Consider the following 13,465-nt stretch of genomic DNA (forward strand, 5'->3'; position numbering starts at 1 on the left):
CTTAAAGTGAGAAAAGGTAACTTGAGGATAAAAGTAAAGATATGTTTAAAACAATAAAAATTTAATGGAATACTATACAGGCAAAGGGATGAGATCATGTAACTGCTCTGGTTCTTGCCACTCTGTTATATATCTGAATTAAACAATAGGATTTTCTCTGTACCACACTAAATGCAATCTTGGGTTAAAAACAAATTTGGCCATATCTCTTTACATATTTTAATTAACAGTATCCAGTTTTAGAAAGGAGAAATAACATATTTAGTACATTCATAGAACTATTTCATATACCTATTGCACACAGGTAGGTAGACATATATGTTATCTCTTCAAAATATTTTACCTCCCATCTTACATTAAGGATTGCATCTAAAGAATCAGATATTAAATTCAGGAGAATTAGTTCAATGAGCAATAATGTAATACATGTGTGGTGAAATATTAGTGAAGGGGACATCATAGACTAACTTCAGCTTTACAACATACTGAAACACACACACACACACGTTTTCAGCAAGATGTTTATGTTAAGATAGACAGGAGTACATTTGACAGTAATTCATTCTAATAAAAAATTAGAAAATACAAGGTGACTAATGAGATTGATCTGTTTTTCAGTCTGTTATAATGCTGAGTATTAAATAGTTAATTTCTGTAGACTGTATAATAAAGAATAAAGAGTAAATGATATTACTGGTTAAATAGTGCTGCACTGCTGCATACAAAAACCCCTCATGTTAAAGTGAGTATAAATTGTGGCATAAATAATATTACATTATGAATAGTAAGAAGATAGCCACAATAAAATAAAATTAAAATGTAACAAGGAAATTGCAAGTATACAGGTGTGCACAAAAAGCCACTGTCTAATAATATAAAATTTAAAAAATTCTTGTCGAAACAATTATATAGACTTTAATTATATTTAATTCTTTGGAATACTGAATTTCACTACACCCTCACACACATACATGCTTAAATTTATGACTTCAAATATATAAGCAAATCTGGTTTAATTTATTTAGCTACTTTATTCATACAAATAACACACAGTGACTGAAGCAATGTGCTCATAATTTCTGTCTTCATAGAAAATAATTATTTACTAAAGTAAAATTCATGAGATATTACTGACTTTAGAAATTATAGCTTGTATACAGTCAGACCACATATTCATTCAGTAAAAAAATAGTATTCAAATACTAAGTGTCTGGCTCTCATAGAAATTGGGGTAGAGAAGTGAATTAAAAACAGGCTAAAACATTATTCTTTTACAGCTTAGGTGGAGAATGAATCTAGACAGACTAAATAAGTAAAATATGTAGTATGTTAAATGGTGATCAGTGTTACCAAAAAAAAGTATATTACTAATGAAGGTTAGGAAATGTGGATGTTTCCACTTTCAGCCAAGGTTATCAGTCAGGACCTCACTGAAAAGTTCTGAGGAAAATGAGGAAGAAACTTCACAATATCTGGGGTAAGAATGTGCCCAGAAGTAGGACAACAATACAAACTGCCCAGTAAAAGAATATAGCTCCAGGAACAGTAAAGAGGCCAATGTGGCTCCTGTGGGGTGGAATGAGAGAAGAGAAAGTAAAAGAGGTGGTCGGGCATGGGGAAAGAGCAGGAACACAATTCTAGGACAGCGTGTTCTTTTGTAGACACTCTCTCTCTGTTGTAGGTCTGCATCACTAACTTGTCTTATCCTGTCTGCCATTTACACTAGTGCAGGTGTGTGTGATCCCTTGGTTTCCTTCCTACTAATGGGGGAACTGATCTGTCTGTTTTCAGCCACTGTGGGCCATAAGAAATATTCTTTCAGGAGATTTGTAGTCTGGAAGCCAAGTCACAGCTTTTTCATGGTTCACATACATTATTGTAACACCTTGTTGGTATGAAGCAGTGGTCAGCCCCGCAAGTGCTCTACCTTCCCTAGGATCCTTTTTCAACTTTTCTGACTCCCAAGTCAGGTGAGTGTGTCAGTGTCTGTGTGTAAGCACGTGCATGTGGTTGTGTGTGTGTGTATGTGTATGTGTATATATAGCTCTATGATGAGCAAATTGTTTCTGCAGGACACTCATACAAAAACGTAAGAGGGGACAAGAACTTCCACAGGTTTCAGTCCAACTTCTGGGCACAAGCTTGTGTTTGCGGGTTCCAGGCTGTTCTGGCCCTATCCACTTTACATGTATCTTCTCCTCTTGACTGTCAGCCCTGGGCACTTCTAGCTCCAGCCTCAGAAACATTTATGACAGCGCTATCATCTCCTACAATTGCTTATGATCTAAACCTTAAATTGTACACTAAGCAAGCATAATGCATTCGTAAAATATGATAAACATATAAATAAAAATATAACCATGTACTTTGAAAAGTAGATGGGCAAATGATTAATATATTTTCCCAATACTTAACTGGTCAAACTTTCAAAGAACAGAAGCATTCTATGTACAAACTATCTCAGAGCAGAGGGAAAAAAATATAAATATCCTCAATTCATTAATATAAGCTTAATTTATTCCTAATTTTGATCCCAAATTCTTACAGGTTGAGAAGGAAGACAGGAAAGCAGGAAAAAAGAGAGACAGGAAAAAAGAAAGGAAGGACATCCAATTATACCTTTAAATCTATGTACAAAAATTTCAAACTAAGTATTTTGAAAAGCAAATGAATACTATACCATGATTATATGTTTTATTTCGTGAATACAAGCATTATGACATCTATTAGTGTAATATCTACATGTGTTAGTATAAAACTTGTACATTAAAGTTTAATCAAAATTAAATACTTGCATATTAACATATATGTTAACCAATATACTTCCAAAAGTATTTGTTAAATTACATGAAATATCCAATTAAAAAGTTTTAAGAAATTGGAATATTTTATAAGTCAGGGCTGATATTCTGCTGGTACAGGCAGGAATGTTCAGATACATTACCTAATAAAAATACTGAAATAGTTCCATTTCCATTATTAGAGTAGTGTCTATAGTGATATAAATTTCTTCTACATGATTTCCAAATCAAACACTGCAATTCCAAGGAATTTTTTTTCTGAATTTGATACTAAAGGCAGTGATTCTGCTGTAGCTATCTTGTTTATTTCAATTTCCTAGAACTGCCTTCAGGTTCAAAGCCTTTGGGAGGAAAGGAGCCTGCCATGCCAAGTTGAAAAAAAAAATATTCTGTAAATCCTTGAAAAACAATGCCTAAGGGGAAAGCTTAATTTGGTGCAGATTGCCTCTGGAGAATTTATTGCGGTTCATGGTGGCAGATAAATGATCATGTGATGGCCTACCTCTAATGATTTATAATATTTCAGAAAATGTCCCCAAAGTATGAGACTGTACTCCCTCTGCAGTATCAAGCTATCTCAGGGAAAATAATAAACTTGAGACCTTGTTCTGTCTTTTGTTTTTATAATGTGGACCTTAGCAAGTAACAATATACCTTCTGCCCCAGCCACCTCCCTTTATCCCATGACATTTGATTGGTCTGTGAGGAGATGACCTATTTGGACCAGTCAACTTTTGTCAGCCAAAACCATTTTTTCTTTCCCGTGGAAATAGAGTTTCACTGGAAAAGACTACCTATTACAAATCAATGGCACCTCCTTTCAGTGACATAAACCCCCTCTTAGGCACCTGAAGAATCTTCAATGTGAACTTAATAAGGAAGACCTTGGAAAAGTTTGGTGCTCATTTATCCAGTGATACATTGCATCAAACAAAAGATCAAGTCAACAATTACTAGTGATCAATGAAAGTTTAAAATTATTAGAATATTTTGATGAATGTTTCATGCCACAACTTCTATCATTTATGTGGTAGGAAGCTTTAAAATATATCTGATTTGTTGTATTTACAGACAAAATTATTCTAAAAATATTTTTAAAATTACATACATAGATTTATATATTGAATGAAATTACTGTCAAATATTTAATATAATATATATCTTACTTGGGAGGTACAGTCATCTAAAAATCTGCTTATCTGTTTATTTGTTTATATCCATCTGTCTGTCCATCCATCTATCCATTCATCTAAGATCTTTATATCCATGTTTCCATCTCTATTTATCTATGCTTCTATATATTCATCTATCAATTTAAATGTTTTTCTGCATTATAACTACTTAAACAAAAAGTCGCATAGGACAAGAAATTTTTGTTCGTTGCCTTTTCTTCTCATTATGTACTATTTATATAATACTTGTTCTTTCACTAACCAGGTATGTTAGAGAATTTTTTAATGGGGCTAGGAATAGGAAGTAAACATTTAGCTGTGTTTAATCAACTTTTGTGACAAATAATATATTCATGATAATCATTCAATATCTAGAAAGTTTATCTAAAATATGCACTTATTTCTCATATATATGGCTACTATTTAGTAAAATATTTTAAATCTGAATCATTTAAGTAATTTTCTAAAAGTGTTCTAATTTATGTCATACCTGTCCCAAGCCTTAAGGAGAAATATCATCTTTCAGTTGAATAAGACCACAAAAATTCTTATAGGAAATATACAATGCTTCTCTTGAACCAGATACAGTAAAAGTAAAATTCTATATTGGCATTTGTCGTACTTTGTCATTGATATAAATTAAATTTTAGTTTTTTGATTAATACTATAGATTTGTCTACAATGAAGCACATCTTATAGGGTCATAGAAGTCATTGAAATAATAGGCATTAAATGCATGCTTCATATTTCATGGATGTGGTAATATTATGGACAAGTACATGTCTAGAATAATGTTTCGTGAAGACATCATGCCCACTTAGCCAATAACACGTGCAGTCATATATACCAACTATTTGGTAGTTATGAATCTAGCTTAGAATCCAAATAAAGGACAAATAAATTTACCAAATAAAGAAAATATACCTGTTTTGGATCAGGTAATATTCTAATTTAATGCAATGGTTAATACACATCAAAAATTTATCTCTTCTCTCTCAGGATATACTAAATTTTCTATGTAATTTTTAAACAAAATTCCACATTCTTAAGTAAAGAATGAGAAAATGCTTCTTCTTTAAATGCACTGTAAAATAAAATTATGTATAATTTTTATGTGTATAAAAACATCTTTGTCTTTTATTATAAAATAACTCTGAGAAATTAATCAAAACAGTACAACAATTTATTAGACCATAAACAAAAAGTAGTATAAATGTTTTTCTATGAATTATGTAAGGCAAATAATAACACCCCTCCAGTAGAAAAAGAATAGTTAAGAGAATGTGAAAATTACTGTTTAAATTTAGGACCAATTGTATACAAGAGTAGTGTGAAAGTTCATAATTCATTAATAGACATCATGGCATATGCTAAATCCATTAAATTCTTATTTCTTGTCTTACTGTATTCTGGTTTATATGTTGGAATATTTTATTTTCAAAGAGAACAGTACCTGACTGACAATCAATTATACATTTTATACTATGCATTACATTTTTAACTAGGGATGTGGTCTTGATGATATGTATTTGAGGTCCCCATAGCAGGGTTCTTGTGGCATTTCCCTGAATGCTTTTGTCAGTCCAGCTAATCCATTAAAACAGTTTATTCCTCTTTGCTTAACAACAACAAAAAAGACTTTAAAAAAAAAAAGATAAATTGTATAATGTCATGGAAAGATACTTAGAAAATATATTTTTTGAAATATCAATGTAGCTGCTTTGAGATTAATGTACTTGTCATTGCAACAGCCTACAATTTTTTGATTAATTTTTCAGTGCTGTAAAAAGATATTATAGAGATATTTTCTCTGTAGCATGTCTGCTGTTTAGAACCGTTATTGGATTCCTTTAGAACAGTTATTTGTTAATGCTATGAGAAGAGATGCATTTTGATCAGCTATGTAGAAGCTTGTTTTGAGAGACAAGTGATAAGGCAATACTTTCATTTTGTTTTTACTTTTATTCCTTTGAAATATTGTAAATTTCTTAAAGTATAACAAAATAACAGACTTTTTTTTTTCATGAAATTAAGTGTCTTTACTCCAGTCCTAGTGAGGTCCAGGAATAACAAATTTATTCCCTTCTTTCCATGAAAAATATTAGGTACATATCATATGCCAGAAGGTTAGATTGATAGAGATTTTCATAGATAGATAGATAGATAGATAGATAGATAGATAGATAGATAGATCAGGCTAGTCTCTCTATATAGTACCATAATGCCCACTAAATAAGAATTTGTGAACCACATCACACAGTCAACCACCAAACAAATTATTTTTAGCACATGTTTACATTTTTTACCTACTTGTAATAACTATGATGAACAATTGTTATAGATTTTCCTTGCTGTGTGCCTATGAATATGTGTGTACACATTACCTGTTTTGGTTTTTATAAATTTCATAATTAAATAAATTATGAAATAAAATAATGGTAGATGTATTCTGTGTCAAGGAGCTTATAGTTTATTCATCAAGAAGCTTAAATTCGATCCAGTAAAATGCAAATACAAAAAAATTTTCACTATTCAAGGTATGTTCTTTAAAGTCAGTGGGAAAAACTGAATTAGTGAATATTTAACCATTGCTTCTAGAGGAAATACAAAGTGAGGTTCCTGTGAATCTCTGGTCACATTTCTGTCAATTGATCAATACATTGACTGTTCTATGTGTGTTTCTGTTTAAAGATACCGTATTTAATATATATCATTGATTCTTTTACACTAAACCCATGGTCAACAGCACCATCACTCAAGCCTGAAAATTAACATTATCTACCTAATGCACAAAATTCCTCCATAAGGCACACCATAGCCTACTAATGTCTGTGTACACCAGCAAGCACATCTGCTCTATGCTTAAGGGCAACTTAAAGCAGGAAAATCATCAACAAAAAATGTGAAAAACACGCCACTAAAAATACCATAAAAAGGAGATGTGTTTACAGTATGAAAGCTGAAGCCAAAAGTTGGAATACAACATTGTTGACTTCAGCTGGGAACTTGCACGTCCGATGGCTCAAATTTTCTGCCTCTCTGCCCATGTCTAAGAATGACCATGAAAATGCCTTGGGTACTACCTTTGGGTAACAAATACATTTTAGCAAGTAAATGAAATCTCACATGTGGAATCCTCAAATAATGAGGCCTGACTGTACTGTTAGAACATTCCTACATGCTGAAGAAGAACTTTTTCATTTTTTAAAAAGCAGAATAGAACAGACTATTGAGTTCAGAGGAAATGTGTGCTTGTAATTTTAAATAGGTTAATCAAGGCATCCTTAAGAAGAGTATCCTTGAGAAAATGATATTTCAGTAAAATCTGGAGCAGGTGAGGAGGGTGGCCATTTGATATCTGGAGTGGAGGATTCCAAGCAAGGAAGAGTCAGCCAAAGTGTGAAGCTAGGAGAATGCCTGAAGCATTGGCTGAAGAGCAAGGAGGTGATAACAGCTGAAGGACTGCTTTGACAGAGAGGGGAGTTGCAGAGGAGGTCAGGATAGTAATGGAGAAACATTTCCTTTTGGTCTTCAGAATATGTGTAAGGATTTGTGCTTTCACGCTGAATAAAATGGGAAGTCACCGCAGGAATGACCGACATTTCAAATCAACTTCACTGATTGCTTATTTGTGAAGAGACAAAGGAAGAGGGGGGATGAAAACCAAAAAAAAAAAAAAAAAAAAAGAAGGGGAACGACTGCCTAGTGGTGTGTAGAAGAGACTAGAGTCCAGAAATGAAATGGTTCAGACCCTAATGATAGCAATGGAAGTGGTGAGAACTGGTAACTGGATATATTTTAGAGATACAGGATATGGAGCTTGAGGGGGAAACAGGGAATCAATTGTCTAAACATACTTGGCACAAGCAACTAGAAGTATATCAGGAGTACCCCTAACCTTTATTACTGAGATGGGAAAAAATGCAGGAGTAGATATTTTGGAGGGGGTGATTAGTTTTGACATGCTGAATTTGAGATGACAATAAGATATGGAGATTTTACAAAGGCAGTTACACCTATGGGCCTGGAATTCAGAAAAAAGATCCAAGAAGGAAATAAGAATGTGGCAGCTGACAACATATACATGGTAGTCAAAGCCAGTCCACAGGATAAGTGAACCAAGGACTCAGCTCTTGGTTGCCAGGAATGTTAAGAGGGTGGGGCAAGAGTAGGAATTGGTAAAGATGACTAAGAAGGAGCTACTAGTGAGGAAGGAAAAAAAAAAAAGACAGTGGTGTCCTGATATCCAAGGGAAGTAGTGCATCAAGGTTGAGAATGTTAAATTGTGTCACAAATCAATTAAAAAGAAAAAAAAACTGATAAACTGATATGAAATTTGACAATGTAGAAATCATTGGGGATATTTATGTGGAACTCTGGGAGCAAAATCTTAGTTGGAATGGATGTAAGAGAGAAGAAGCTGTGAGAATTTGGAGATGCATAGCACAGACAATTATTTCTTAGACTTTTACAATTAATAAAAATAGCTGTGGGAGGTGGCTCAAAAAATGATGTTTTTTAAAGATGTGACAGTAACATTATGTTTGTATAATGATGGAAATTGCCTATAGACAGAAAATAATTGCTGATATAGAAGAGAGCCCCAAAGTATTCCTGAGGCTATGTACTGAAGTACAAAGGGAAAAGGGGAGAAATTGTGTGAAAAACAGAAATTATTGAATTTAGGCAGAATTATGGCTAGTTCAAGTATGGTAACATGCAGTACTACAATATCTTCAGATACTGGTAAGTAGGAATATGTGGCAGTGGGAATGTGTAGATTGTTTTGTTATTGCTTCTATTTTGACAGTGAGGGAGGAAGCAGGGTGTGAGTGGGTATGAGTATATGGAAGGACTGACAATAAAGGACCAGGTATGAAACAGTCCCATAGTTTGGGTGGGGGTGATTTAACAAGTTAAAAGTTGCATCCATGTCTGGTATCTTTACAGGCTCTTTTGAACATTGTTATCCTGAATTAAATTGATACTAATCAACACAGTTATATATATTTTTTCAGTCACTTTTAATCACATATTTGCATGTGTAAAAAGGGGTGAATACATGTGTTTAATCACGGTTTTAGTTTGCCAATATGTAAGGCAAAGCACAGAGGTATCAATCAAGGGCCAGTTCTGTATTTATTCATCATCAAAATATCAAGATTGTGTGGTGATTTTCCCCAAGATATAATTTTTTTTTTAATTTGACATACACACACACAAAAAACCCTTTCTTCATAACCAAGAGCTTTTTCCATTTATTGTCAGGATCTAGTGATGCAAGTATCTTTCAAATGATGATCTAGCTCTACTGTCACACAGTGCCCCTAGTTGATGCTAATTTATCCTGTATACCACCAGCAGATTAATCCCTATAATGTACAATTTACAAAGAATATATTTGACAATTTAAAAAATCATGCATGCCTATTAAGTAAAAGAACAAATGACAACAGGAAATTTTTCTTCTAACCCTATCAACAATGAAGATTTTTATCTCCTTTTTGTATGTTATTTTCCACATAATTTTGTGAAAACATATACTTTCAATAAAAGAAATTAATATTATTTATATAGTGATATTTAACAAATCATAAATTTTAATATTTCATGCTTTAAAAATTCAAATTATTGAATAATTCTCTATTTCCTAAGGTAATTTTATATTTTGCATTCAAAGCCCTTCACTAATTTCCACACTCATCTTCACTTATGTTTCACATGACACAGATAAGCTGCTGATAACAAACACATTTATTTCTCTAGTTATGACTCTCTCCTGAGCTTGAAATTCCTATATTCTTCTTGCTCTTACCTCTTTCTTGATTTTTATTTGGATATTTAATAGGAAATTCAAGTAACGTCTGCAAATACCTTGTTTCAAGTCTACCATGTTCCAGTACCAGTTTGTTCCTCCCTGTATTCTGTATCCTGGTAAACTGCACCATTATTCATCCCGGGGCTCATTTCCAAACATGAGAATCTTTGATTTTCCTCCTCCTACTGCTCCTATCCATCATCAAATACTGTCAGTTCAACCTTCAAAATACAGACTCAATTGCACAATCTCTCATTTCAGAGAGCTCTATACAACTCCTTATCTGGAGTGATCCTTTCAAAGTAAAAAACTATTCTACAGCTTTTCCTCGAAGTTAGAATAAGATCCAAACTTCTACAGTGCCCTGCAAGCATCTTACCTAGGAACTTTGTGCTTGAGATTGTCTTCACCAGAGAAACTCTTCCAAAGATCTTCTCACTGTCTCACATAAGCATTTTTCAAATGATGCTTCCTCAGAGATGTCTCTCATAACTTTTCCATGTACAATAGTCACTCAGGGTTCCTCATGGGAAAAAATGGGGACATATGTAATGTTAATACTCACTCAAGTTGAAATGACAACTCCACACTGTGGCAAGTGTAGGCTGGTGTATGGGCTAACTCTCGGAGATTTCTGGTCTGGGGTCACCTGTGTTCTCTCCTACTATGCCCGTCCGTGCCTTCACCAGAGTCTTTTCCTACCCAGACCTCAGTAGATGGTGGGCACTGAAACACACATTTCATGCAGTAGGTGCCCATAGCACCTTTAATGTTTTTGACCATAATGAACCTTAGTCAAGAAAGAAAACTCAGTTAAACAATATATTGCTTAATGAAAGTAAAATCATTCAATCTGAGTATAAAATTCAAAAAATTCAGTAAATTAGGTATTTTTAAAATTAAGCAGTCTATTAAAATGTTTTATCAGTTCTAGTCAAAGTAACGTTATAGTTTCAACTATGTACATGACATACTGTCAAGATTATGGTTAATTTCCTTAAAGATACAATGATTAACTCATTAATAGCTGAATTTCGAATTTGATATTCAAAACTGATTCAAAACAATTATCATTAGCTATTTTTTAGCTTATGTATTTTAAACTGTTTGAAATGTTATTTTAAATATCTGAATTTTATATCAAAGTTGTGAACTTAAAATTATTATTTTAAAAATAGCAATGGAAAGAAACTAATCTCTGTATTAGTCAGACACATGCTAATATTTAAAGGTATACAGCTGCATTTCTCTTGGTAAAAGAAGACAATTCAATCCTTAAATCTTCAGGTTGAAAACAGGACAGTAACTGTAAATCTTGTTGGCATGATTTCCCCATGCTCTGAAAAACACTTAAGCTTGTAGTTGAATAGCCAACACTCATTATCTATTACTCGTTTACTTTGAATCTTAGAGAATACATCATTTTTTTCTTTATTTCAGCCCCTCTAGTAGGTCAATATTACCAAGTATGAAGAAGATGACTACATTCATTATATTTATTAATAGCATACATATATATATCATATCATTTATATATATGTTGTGAGTGTGTGTATATATACATATGTGTTACATATATAAAGTCTGTGAAAAGAACAATTCTTCTTTTAAAGGTAAGAATTCTTAAGTAAATGTTTTAGGATTATTAGTAACATGGATAGACTGTTTCTAGCATGGTTTAGTGTAGGCAAATGTATCTTTCTCTGCTCCTTAAACAGATTAGTTTTGGGAATAGAAAGAGGGTACAATTTGTCTAACAGATCTTCACTATGCAAGGGGCTGTATATACTCCAGCCTCAATACATCAATGATTTCACAGTAAAGTTTATTAATATCTTAGTGTCCCAGATGTCTTCTGATATATCTTAGCTCAAATACTAATATTTGTCTGGAAATTCAGGGAAGTAGCCTGAAAAAAATTAATTTTTGATAGCTCCATTTATTTTCTGTTGAATCTATTCATAATAATCTAATTGAAAGATGAGAGTAGGACTGAGGGAACAAAAGAAAGATGAAGGATTCTATATCTTGCTGACCAGGTTTGGCTGCCGATGACCTCTTATTCTTCCTCTGATTTCCCATTGTTCCACAAGAGCTTGTGCAGATCAGAACAAGAATTCTCTAGCATCTGTCATGTAGCATTAATATTACCTCTTACTTCTTATGACATTGACCTACAAATAAATGACAGCTAAAAACTACACAGTTCAAGCTCAAACAGGTATTTTGAATGATGACAGTTTGAACATTAGGTACTTTACAATATTAAATCCTTACAAATCCTAGATCAGGAAACATTTTCTGGTATGGGATAATAAAATAGATATTCTGAATATGTGAGTGATAATTGTAGACAAGGCTTATTTGAAGAATAGTCCTCAGAAAGTTTCTTTTCTAACCTTATATTAAATGTTCTCCTTTATCTTTTGTCATACGGTTTGTCTTGAAGTTTATTTTATTAATGTAGACACACTACCTTTCTTATGTTTAATGTTTGCATAGATTTTATTTTACTTTAAAAGTATTTGTATACTTATATTTAAAGTGCATATCTCTTAGTGAAAGGAATAATTGTTCCCGGCTTAAATTATTATTGTTATTTTAAAATTAGGTCTGATGATATATACTTTTCAATTGAATTATATACTGTTAATTCTGTTTATCTGATGTTATTATAATGTAGTTGGACTAATATTTACCATTCTCCTACTATCTACCTCTATATATATCATTTATCTGTCTATATTTATTCGCTTTTCTGTTTCTATTTATCTCCTTTCCATCATTCTCTTGGATTGAACAACTGTTTTCTTTTTAATATTCCACTTAAATTTCTTTGTGCTATCCAGTTCCATATCTAATTTGTTATTGCTCTTGGGATTATTCTGTGTATTTTTAATTTATTAGAATATAAAGTTAATCTTTCAGTGCTTTATGCAAAATGTAAGCACATTGCAACAATAGTTGTTCATTTATCTCAAATTTGTTGCACCATGGCCATATACTTTACATCTATATATTCTATAAACTTAACCATAAAATGTTATATTTTTGCATTAAATTATCAGTTCTATAATTAAAGTAATTAATTAGAGAAGAAACACAAACTTAGTCTTTCTCATTTATCCAACCTATCAATCTAGTGTCTTGAGTCTGTCCTTTGATCAGTTCCATCTGGAGTCATATGCTTCTGTCTGAAAATTTCCCACAGCAGTTTTTGTGTTGCAGGCCTTTTGGTGACAAATTGTTTTCTTTACTTTTCTGAATATATTTTTGATTTATTTTCCTTTTTGAAGACATTTTGACTGGATATAGAATTTTTGTTTTACTTGTTTGTTTGTCCAATATATACCCTAAAGACATTGGTTCACAGTGTGCCAGCATTGTTTTTTTCTGATTCTCGAGAATTTCACTATTATCTGTATCATTATTCTTCTATATTCAGTGTGTCATTATTTCTTTGGCTGCTTTCCAGATATTTATTTTTATCTCTCCTTTTAAGAGATTTAATTATAATATGCCTAGGTGTGATTTTATTTTCATTTAGCCTGCTTTAGGATTTTGGAGTGACATAAATCTGTATATTTGTGTTTTCCTTCATGCTTTGGACATCTTTGTCTTTATTTCAATATGTATATATTTTTTCTCTTTCTCATATTTTTCTCTCCTCTCCT

The 13,465-nt window shown here is 32.4% G+C and overlaps 1 long non-coding RNA gene across 1 annotated transcript in view; it reads right to left on the minus strand.

The window, feature by feature from the left end:
* Positions 1-11,090, minus strand: part of LOC116658527 — an 18,073-nt gene extending 6,983 nt beyond the window's left edge. The window contains exons 1-2 of the long non-coding RNA XR_004313803.1: positions 11,005-11,090; positions 9,674-9,677 (exon numbers count right to left, since the gene is read on the minus strand). This is a non-coding gene — a long non-coding RNA (uncharacterized LOC116658527). The remainder of the gene's footprint in view (positions 1-9,673; positions 9,678-11,004) is intronic.
* Between the last annotated feature and the right edge of the window lie 2,375 nt (positions 11,091-13,465).

The sequence above is a fragment of the Camelus ferus genome, chromosome 2, assembly GCF_009834535.1.
Source record: "Camelus ferus isolate YT-003-E chromosome 2, BCGSAC_Cfer_1.0, whole genome shotgun sequence".
Classification (NCBI taxonomy): Eukaryota; Metazoa; Chordata; class Mammalia; order Artiodactyla; family Camelidae; genus Camelus; species Camelus ferus.